The following is an 11,364-nucleotide window of genomic DNA, read 5'->3' on the forward strand; positions in this document are numbered from 1 at the left end:
GCATGTGGAACAACAACCAACAACCCAACAAGAACAAATGGCACACAAAGAACAACTGAAACAAAAGACAAAAGTCTATGGTAACTGCAAAATATTGAATCAAATAAATTTATATATTGAAATATCATCTGTTACTTCAGAGAAATTTCACTTTTCCTAATATTTTCACTGTCTACAGTAAAAAAAGATCCAACATCAATGATAAAAAATTTAAAGGCAAAAGAAAGGAAGGAAAAGCAGCATGATCCGGAATTCCAATATCCCAAAGTTGCGAAAGTGACTAGAGCTTCAAAACAAGCTGCAAAGTAAGCTGAGCAAAGCACGAAGGACAAAGAAGTGCTTGATGCTGATGCGTACGTCTTGCCTCAACCTATAAACATCATAAAATCTTGGGTCTTTCCACAAACTCTTCCGATTTCAAGATTAATAAAAGATCATGTAAAAGACATCTTGCAACACATATCATATGTGTCTAGGCTTGAGTAAGTACAACAAACAAAATAGAAGATAACAAACAACAAATTACAGACTTATATTGCATTAACAACAATTCAATCCCTTCTTTGTCATCTTGTAGGGCTTTAATTTGGATAAGTGAGTTGAATCTCATTACCTTTGAAGACATTGGAAACCTAATAAAGCAAAAAGAAATTGCCAACAATGTAAGTCTTTCCCTTTCATCAAAATTTCTCTGCAATGTTCCATCAGCCTTTATAAACCAATATTACAATTATAAATCATATTTTTCAGGTCATTGATGGCTATGGAGAGATCCTTTTGGCTGACCAAATGAGAGAAAGACAACAACCAACCTCATTTTTTTTCACATCCATGAGTTTAGTATGTTACTACTATTTTATTTGATTTTCTCTGGAATTTACTTACTACTTTCTCTTCTTAAGATACTTCTTGAAGCCAGTTGTGCCACTAGTCATAACAAAACTATTTTTTGATTTTTTCTGAACACAGAATTTCATCAAGATGACAGAAAATCAAACTTTTCGAGTGTCCTTATTTGACAAGCATATTGAAACAGCATGGAAGAACTACATGTTCCTCCATTTCCCAATAAATACTGGAGGTAATGAGAAGTCCACACATGGAAATCACTGGACCTTGCTTGTCCTGGACAAACAAGACAATTTATGGAGGTTCTACAACTCACTGAGGCCAAGGAGGGATGATGCAGAAGACAAATATGTCAAAGATGCAAAAAAATTGGTAACGAGTGCAAATTTCTCTGATCCATCATCATCTTTATGTGATAATAGTTTTCATAGAATCCCATTGATTTGTCCGTAAATTTCTCTGTTATTTAAAAATTATTTTTTTGCAGCAAGATTACGTGGAGAATTTTTTAAAAGCTTGCCTTGAAAGAGACGCTTAATCACAACCCTCTTTCAAATTAATAAACTCACAAAACACAAGTTACGACTTTGAGTTTGTCAACAATGCTCCACAACAAGAAAGTGATTCGTAAGTTTCATACATCTATAAATAAGATAATCTGATTTGCATGTTTCTTAAAACTAACCATACATATAATTTGTATGCAGTCTGGATTGTGGCCTCTTTGTCTGCTATTCAATGAAACAATATAGCAAGCATGAACCTATCAGCTCCAACTTGTCCACACAAGAGATAAGGTTGATGAGGGCAGAACTCATAGAGAGATTTGTGACCGAAGTTGGCCGGTCATGGACTGAACCAATTGAAATACCTCCAGAAGAACCACAAATGTAATAGTGAAACTAGTGAAAGGAAGACAATGTACATATCCACACAGAGAAAATTGTCTCACATATATGTATATATCCATACAGTATTAACCATTCAGTTTTTTGTTGATATATTGAAGGAATGATGCTCCTTGACATATATGTATATATCCTTTCTTGACTAATCTAAATTTCATTTTTTTTTATTTCGACTAATGTAAATTTCATACCTATCGATGGTTATATATATATATATATATTTTATTGTGATTCACAGAGAAAATTGTCTGCCAGAGAAAATTGTCTGCAGAAATTTCTCTGGTATGAACTACCTTAAATTCACAGAGAAATTTAACTTGTATCGTCCCAAGGGGATGCCTATATGATCATGTAATCTGTAATACTTTGTATTGGTACAAAACAATCATAAAACTCAACAAAACACAAAGCGCATAGTAATTTTATCTGCCACTGGAAAATTTCACTGCATGAATTTCAAATTTCAAAACACAATGCCCAGATAGTTTTCTCTGATGGTGGAAAATCTCTAGATGAAATTGACGGATTCGAATGGTGACATAAAATGGAATTTCTGAGTTATGAATTTCTCTGGGTTGAGTGATTTGGAGAGGAGGAATTTCTCCGAGTTTGTGAGGAAAATTTCTCTGGCTTTGACACAAATTTCTGAGTTGAAGTGAGTCCAGAAAAATTCTTTCCTGGTCTAGAGAAATTCTCAACTCAGAGAAATTTCAAAAGTGCTTAATTTTGTTTCTTAGTTGTACAATAATTTTTTGTATGCTCTGTCTGGTATGCACATTTCTTCAAATGACTGATATGAAGCTACCAGAAATTCACAGAGAAATTTAACTCATGTCTCGCCAAAGAAGGTGCCTATATGATCATTCAATCTCTAATGCACTGTGTTAGTACAAAACAATTATCAAATTCAAAAAACACAATCTACACAGTACTTTTCTTTGCCATTGTCAAAATTATGTAGATGAATATGAAGCTTCAAAACACAATACACAGAATTTTCTCTGCCATAGGAAAATTTCTATGGATGAATTTGACAGGTCTTACAAACCCACTGCCTATAGTATATATCAACAAACACAATACACACTTTAACTGATATTGGAAAATTTCTCTGAATGAATTTGATTGATATTATTATATACACTGTCTAAAAAATACATTTCACAAAACAAAATACACAAAGTAATCATCAAATGTATTATTCTATCAATAAAATGTATCATCCTCAACTATTTAACAAAGGTTCCTTGCATGTCCTCTTATTATGGTGACCAATACTCTCACAACGACTACACTTAATCACCCTTTTAAACTCTCCAGTAGAAGCAATTCTGTTCTTCTTCGGCCTCCCAGCAGGTCTCTTGCTCAATGGAGGTAAAATCATAGCATCTTCAATGCTACACACAGGTTTTTCAACAGTTGGAACTGGGCCAATCGAAAACGAGTATGCTTGACTATACATATCAGCATGAAAAAATGATTCAACAAATGAATTCAAATTCTTTCCACTCCTAAAAATTACAGCAACAGCATGTTGACATAGATACCATTTATTTCCCATTTTCGACATGAACAAGTTCTCAACCCAAGATCAACTATAACTGAAGGAAAACAATGCACTTCAAAGACATTATCAGATGATAAACTCACATTTCATGTCCTCCCATCCAAAAAAGACTTCTCTAATACACTATCCATACGAAGACACAGAATTTTATTCCATTTACTAGAGAGCAGCCTCCTATCATACCTCATATTCATGATTTGCAACCGTATCATGTCCACCAAATTTGTTATTGGCAAGTGTCGAGTTCTCGTATCCATAAATTGAATGACTCAGCAACATTTGAATACATCTCACCATAACGTTTCCCTGCAAAATATGCATCACTCCAATTTTCATATGGTAAACTTCTCAAGAAAACACTCACAATGTCTCCCCCCTCACTTTTTAATTCATTTAACTTAAAATAAAATGATGCCTTTGTTGGAGGATATGCACATTCTAAAAACTTGGACACAATCGTCTCCCTAACCAAATTTCTGTTTCCACATGACAACTTATCCCTCAAATTTCTCTTTAGATGTTCCAGACAAAATCCATGAAAGCAGTTAGGGAAAAACCTAGCAATTCCCTCTACAATACCACAATGTCGATCTGATATGAAACTTATCACCCTTTCTGATCCCAATACTCCACATAAATGTTCAAGAAACCAACACCAATTGTCTTTATTCTCAGTATCAACAACAACAAAAGTTACAGGAAAAAAACCTACAAAACAAATAGGAACAAGCATATTAGATATACACATGCAGAGAAAAATAAAACAATAAACAACCAGAGAAGTTTGACACTGCCAACATCCAGAGAAAATTCACTTAGTGCCCAACTCCAGAGAAAATTCACACATTGCAACATCCAGAGAAAATTGACTTAGTGACCAACTACAGAGAAAATTCACACAATCATAATATCCAGAGAAAATTCACTTAGTAACCACCTACAGATACAATTCACACAATGACAACATCCAGAGAAAATTCACACACTGACCAAAATCCAGTGAAAATTCTCATAGTGGCCACAATCATAGAAAATCTACACAGTGGCCAAAACCAGAGAAAATTCACATTCACTTAATTCCTACATGTATAGAAAATTCACATACTTAGATAAAATTATATATATTTACAATTACCTTCATTCCCATCTTTTCTCATTGCAGCAAGCATAACTCCTTTGCATTGTCCTTTCAAAAATGTTCCATCAAGAAAAAGCAATGACCGACAATATTTGAAACCAGCAATGCATGCATGAAAAGCCACAAACACTCTTTTGAAACGCTTGTTATCTTCAAAATCTAACTCAAAACGACTACCTGGATTGTTCTTCATTGCCTCATCAAAATACCACCGTAATTGATCAAATGACAAACAAGAATCCCTATATGTACTACATTTTGCTTTTTCAACACCCAACCAACCATAGTTATAACTGATTGAGACCCCATACTTGTCTTTCATTTCTTTCACAACATCCACTGGACGAGTTAAAGGTTTTGCACTTACCTCTTCAAGTATCAGCCCAAAAGCTAAGCTGGAAGTTATCCTCGAATGTTTACTCGTACGAACCGCCACACCACACGTATGTTCATTGTTCAAAGTCCTTATGTAGAAGAACCCATTTGTTTTTTCAACAGAAGCATGTACACGCCACATACATCCCCTTGATTCCTTATATGCACATTCTGTCGTAACCCTCAGCTTGTCATTTTTAACATACGTAAACTGAAAACCAACCTCAATAGCATACTTGCATAAAAAAGTACGGAAATCAACCACACCACCCTCAAACTTTTGTCCAACACTCGTAATATTATTCCGCCAACTAGCCGACAATAACACCTTTTCTTGGTGAGAACAAAACTTAGAGAGTGAATTCCTTTCAATATCCACCAGCCTATCACACTAACCATCCACAACATCTACCCAATTAGACCCCACTTCATCCTCTTCATCAGAAGTACTACATCTAATAGCTGAAACATCAACTATATCAACACCGAGTGCACAAACCACCCTCAACATATTCAGAAAATCAATATTATTTCGAACCATACAATTCGGATGGCCCAAAATAGAATATGACATACACATAGTCTCAGGTTTCAAATTCTCTCATGTTTTACACAAAATGCCAACCAATTCCTCAAAATTCAATTCGCATGAAACATTAATGACAATAGTATCATTCCCATATTTGCACAGTAACAACACTGCACTGTCCATTGAAACTGAAACAAAAAAAAAATAAATAATAATTTGTTTAACATAGAAACACTTCACAAGAACAACATAAAAGTCTAGAGAAATTTCTAAAAATTATAATTTTCTCTGAACTTAAAATAAAAGTCCAAAGACATCTACAAACTGATATTCACCTTCAAGATGATAAAAAACAAAATCACAGAAACTTAATAAATCACAGAGAAATTTACTGCTAACTATTAAACACAATCATAGAAAAAAATTATACAGAATATCTGTTATGAAATTATAGGCCTCTCCGTGATTTTCACCTCACTACAAGCTAACAATTTTCTATGCGTCATTTTGTAATATTGCACTTATAGAAAAATTCAAAGAAATTTACAAACTTATATGCACATTCAAGATAACAAAAAACACTGCATTGTCCATATAAACTGAAAGAAAAAACACAAAAAATAACTTTTCCTTAGAGAAACAAAAACTTCTATTCATTTTCTACAAACATATAATTTTCTCTGAACTACAAACTGAAAGTGAGTAACAAACTTACAATTTTCTCTGAACTACAAATACAAGTCCAGAGAAATTTATGAACTTACATTCACTTTCTCATATTCTATCTGCATTAGAAACTTCTAATAATATGTCCATGCACACTTATAATTTCCTCTGGACTACACAAACAAAAGTGCAGAAAATAAAATTTCTCTGGTTTGAATAAACATAGAACAAAACTTATCATTGATCAGCATGTTGATAAAAAACAGAGCATGAAAAATGAACTCTAAACATCAAAATCACCTACACTGTAAACACTATTTGAAATTGATCAAAAAACAAAGAATGAAAAATTAATTCCAAAAATAAAAAACAACTCTATCAAACTGGCCTCTCTCTAAACAAAAATTCAAAACAAAAATCAAAATCCATGTGGAATCTAAATCGAAGACAAACCTGATTCAACTCCACTCAAAAACCTACGCGATCAACACACTGTCAACACTCTTTGAAATTGATTAAAAAACAAATAATAAAAAATTAATTCCAAAAATAAAAATCAACTCTATCAAACTGGCCTCTCTCTAAACAAAAATTCAAAATAAAAATCAAAATGCATGTAGTATCTCCATCGAAAACAAACCTGATTCAACTCCACTGAAAATCTACGCGATCAACACATTGTAACACCACTGAAATCTCCGGCGAAATCTCCAAGGAAATCTACACGATCATAGCAATCTTTTTCGTCAACTCTACTGAAATCTCCGACGAAATCTCCACCATGAAAACTCCACTGAAAACTCCGACGAAATCTCCACTGCAAATTCAGTTTCCAAAATCTATCAGTTAAGTCAACAATATAATATTCACACAAATTTATGTTATAAAGGAAGGGTAATTTAGGTATTTTATAACCTAATATAAATTTGAGGGACCTTAGCCATCAAAACATATTATTTTGGACCTCTCCTCCTATCAAAAGTACAGGAGGGACCTTAGGCCAATTTTCTCTATTTTTTTTCTCCTTCTATCACATATTATCTTTTTTTATTTTAAATTTTTTATCTTATGAAATGCCATTATCTATAACTTCTTATCTTCTATTAAATTCTTAACCATTTCTTGATAATTTTTATTATTCGTTATTATCTACCAAGTGATAAAGATTAAAAAAAATATATTGGCTCTGAGTGAGAAGATTATTAATAATGAAATTGGTTGACTTTGAATGAGAATCCTCCCGATAGATAAACATATAAAAACTAAAAATTAATTTTATAGTCTACAGATAAAGATAAAAATTAAACGATTAATTTAAAAAAATTAATTTCATAGCTTATAGATAATTTAATTTTTTTTCATATAAATAAAAATATAAAAGTTGATAAATAGCTTATAAAAATTAATTTCATGGCCTACAAATAAAAATAAAGATTAAATAATTGATTTTTTAAAAAAAAACAAAATTACTCCTTTTTTTTTCATTTTGTTTTGTACTTTAATTAATTTCATTGTAGATAAACACATAAAAATTCATAAATAATTTATGAAAATTTATTTCATGACCTATAGATAAAGATAAAAATTTTAAAAAAAAATTAATTTCATGACTTATAGATAAATAAACATATAAAAATTGATAAAAACAATTTATAAAGATTAATTTCGTGGCATATAAATAGAGATAAAGATTAAATAATTGATTTACAAAAAATTAAAATAATAAAATTTAGATAAAAATATTATTTGTTAATCTATATAAATATATATATATATATATATATATATATATCTAAATCTTTATTTTTATTTATCCATATATTTTTTTCCTTCTATCACATTATTTTTTTTATTTTAAATTTTTTATCTTATGAAATGCCCTTATCTATAACTTCTTATCTCCTATTAAATTCTTAACCTTCCCTTGATAATTTTTATTATTTGTTATTATCTACCATGTGATAAAGCTTAAAAAAAAAAATTATTGGCTCTGAATGATAAAAGTATTAATAATGAAATAAGTTGACTCTGAAAAAGAAGATTATTACTAATGAAATAATGAAGGCTGCATGGGATAAAGCAGCACAAAAATCTCACAAAACTAATTTTCGTCACTATATTTATACAAGGTAATAATTTAATATTCTTTCTATTAGTTATTAAAAATAGTTTACATTAGATCATTGTTATATTATTTTATTTTATTTTTTATAAGATTGTCATTCGTTATAATATTGCTTCAATTCCATCTCTAAATTCTCTCTTTGAAATTTTTATTTTTTGCAATAATAAAGTTTATAATCAATTTTTTATCAAATTTGTTTTCTTGGTCCTTATTTTATTGAAGGATCGAAAAAAGTAAAACTTTTATATGATATATGAAATTAATAAATATAATACAAAGATGATAGGGAAGGACTACATATTTGTCAATATATCTATATTATTATTAGTTGATTTGCTAGATATGCTATCAATTTAGAGCACATATGATTTAATTCAATGTCCATTACTTTATTTGTATTTGATCATTTTTTCGTTGAGTAACCTATATAATTTTTTTTTGATATGTAATGATTAAAGTTATTATTTGTTATATTTCTTCAAGTACAATTCAAATAATTTTTTATCATTTTTTTTATAAATAAAACGGATTAAAACTATTTTTTTCTATAATTTTTTTAATCTTACAAAATTCTTATCTTGGTTAATTTTTTAAAAATGATGTAAGAAGTATGCAAGTATTATTTAAACTATAGAGAATGATTTATACTTTGATATAATATGCGTGTGTCATTGATAGAGAAATCAAAGATAGAGAGTTGTTAACATAATCAATTAATGATTTGTTTGAGAAGTTCTTTTTATGAGTACGGCAACAAACTTAGATTAAAATTTTTTAAAAACTACTTATAAAGTATAATTAAAAGTTGATATTTATTCATAATTTGATCCCACAATAATAATATACACCACTGATTTAAATGTCCAATTAAATTTATGATAACTTTTCTGAGTTTATAGAATTTCTCTCTTTTAATGTTTTGTTTAGTTTGATATAAGTTATTTATGTTATTAAGTAATTGTGATACTATTATTCTCAACAATTTTTATAATTAATAATTTTTTATACATAGACATAATTTAAGTTTAAAATGATTTATTTATCACCCAAATATATATAGTTTATTTTTTTTATGCATCGCACGGGTTACTGCTAGTATATATATATATATAGATGTTTCAGCCTTGTAGTGAGTATGATTGAATAATGTTAGAGGCCCCAAAAAATTTATCAAATTTTTTGTCAAATATTTCACATAAGCATGAAACCCACACCATTAAATGCAACACAAAATATTTCAATTGAAAAGATTTCTCAAAAGTGGAGCCACTAATAAAGTTTCTTAAATTCTGTTGGTTAATTTATTTTCAGTGGTCATGATTTATGTATTATTTTTAAAAATTTCTTTTTTTTTCTTTTTTTTTTTTCACATTAAATTGGCGGGCAAGGTATATGGGTTAATGTTTTGTCATAAACTGGAATACACTTGCAGATTTAAAAAAAAAAAAAAACTAAGATTTAGGTTTGTTTGGAACTACTTTTTAAGTAATTTTTTTTACTATTGCTATTATTATTATTGTGTTAAAAACTAGTCCTAAACAAATCCTTGGAAAGCGAACATAAGCTTATGAACAGTGAATCTAATTAGTTCCACTATCGTCGGCTGCTAAAGTGGCTTAAATTTGGTGTTTTGATCTAAAGGTACAGATGAGACACTTTGTAGTTGCAAATGTTTTATTAATATTAAATGTATATAGATATTGACAAGGACTTTTGATATCGAAATTTAGTGGTATATAGGCCGATATTATCCTATATCGATCAAGTTGCCAAAGCTGAGTATATTTCACATCTACAAAGTCGACATCTTTATAGATAGTGTGCAATTATCTGATACTAAAAAAGAATGAAAACGATGTACTTATCCTTACCCTTTAATAAATTGTCAAATTTGCAATAGGAAAATAAATAATTTCCACTCTTTTTCTTCTACATGAAATAATTTCCACTCTTTTTCTTCTACATGTCTCTCATGCCTTCTTCTGAGTAGCTGTGAAATTTCAATTTGTCTCTCTAGGGAACACCTGGCATTATATAAACTCAAGTTCCTAACTTCTTGTGTCGTTTCTAACAAAATAAGAACTGATAATCTCAACGCAGAAACTAAAAGTATTTCATTCTATAACTTATTGATAATTAGTTTTTTTTTTTAAATTTATTCTAGTCAATATATATCTTTATTTTTGTACAAAGCAGTTCACCAGAGAATTGAAGGGAAAAAAAATAGTGGAACTAACCTTAGATGATATGATTTACTCTGCTAACCAACAATAACATTTCCTTGGTAAAATGACCAACCAAGTCAATCATTTCAATGAGTTCCTCTTTCTAAAATGAAACAGCAATTAGGACTAAGTAAGGAATCTATATAATCCGTAAACTGAACCAGTTCAGTTCAATTTGATAGGCTTGATTTGGTTTTTTTGAATCTGTGATTCGATTTTGGATTGAGAAATTGAGAAATAATAGTTTACATACTGGTTCTGTTTTTCAATTCACGGTTCCGGATTAGAACCGATGTGGATCGTTGGCCGTGTATTCTATATTTGTTTGACTTAAAATAATTATTTTGGGATATAAGTTTCATGATTTACAGCATCTCCTGTGAAGTCTTGTTTTTTTAGTTTTTGATTGGTAAGGTGGAGTGAAAGTATTTGCTCATTTTGCTATATTTTGGCCAATTTTCTATATGTTTGCTCAATGAATCACTATTCTGTTCCAATCTTTTGGTAGGAAAGCCTATAATTCAGAGTAGCTTTAACAAATCTTCTGTGTACATGTTAAGATTATGTGAAACTGTGGTTCCAAATGGATCCGATTCATATTTAAATGGTTTGGTTCGAATTGATTCTATGATTTAAACGGATTGGTTTGATTCCAATTTTTATGGAACCGTAAACAATGGATTGGTCCTAATTTTATCCAAAATCGAATCAATATGTACCATGCTCACCCCTAACAGCAATGTTATATTCTCAAAATTTTATCAAAAACATTAATGTGTAGTTCAAATTCATTCAATATATGGATTCCACAATACACCAATTAAATTTCAAATATTTTTCATCATTTGTTTTTTTGATCAACAAAGAGAAAACTATATTAATGACAAACACATACATTATATATGAGATTACATGCTCACCCCTAACAACAATGATCCAGGTAATTTTCTTGACAAATTTTCATTATAAGTGGAGTTTTCCA

The sequence above is a fragment of the Camellia sinensis genome, chromosome 1, assembly GCF_055761805.1.
Source record: "Camellia sinensis isolate YWXY chromosome 1, ASM5576180v1, whole genome shotgun sequence".
NCBI classification, from domain to species: domain Eukaryota; kingdom Viridiplantae; phylum Streptophyta; class Magnoliopsida; order Ericales; family Theaceae; genus Camellia; species Camellia sinensis.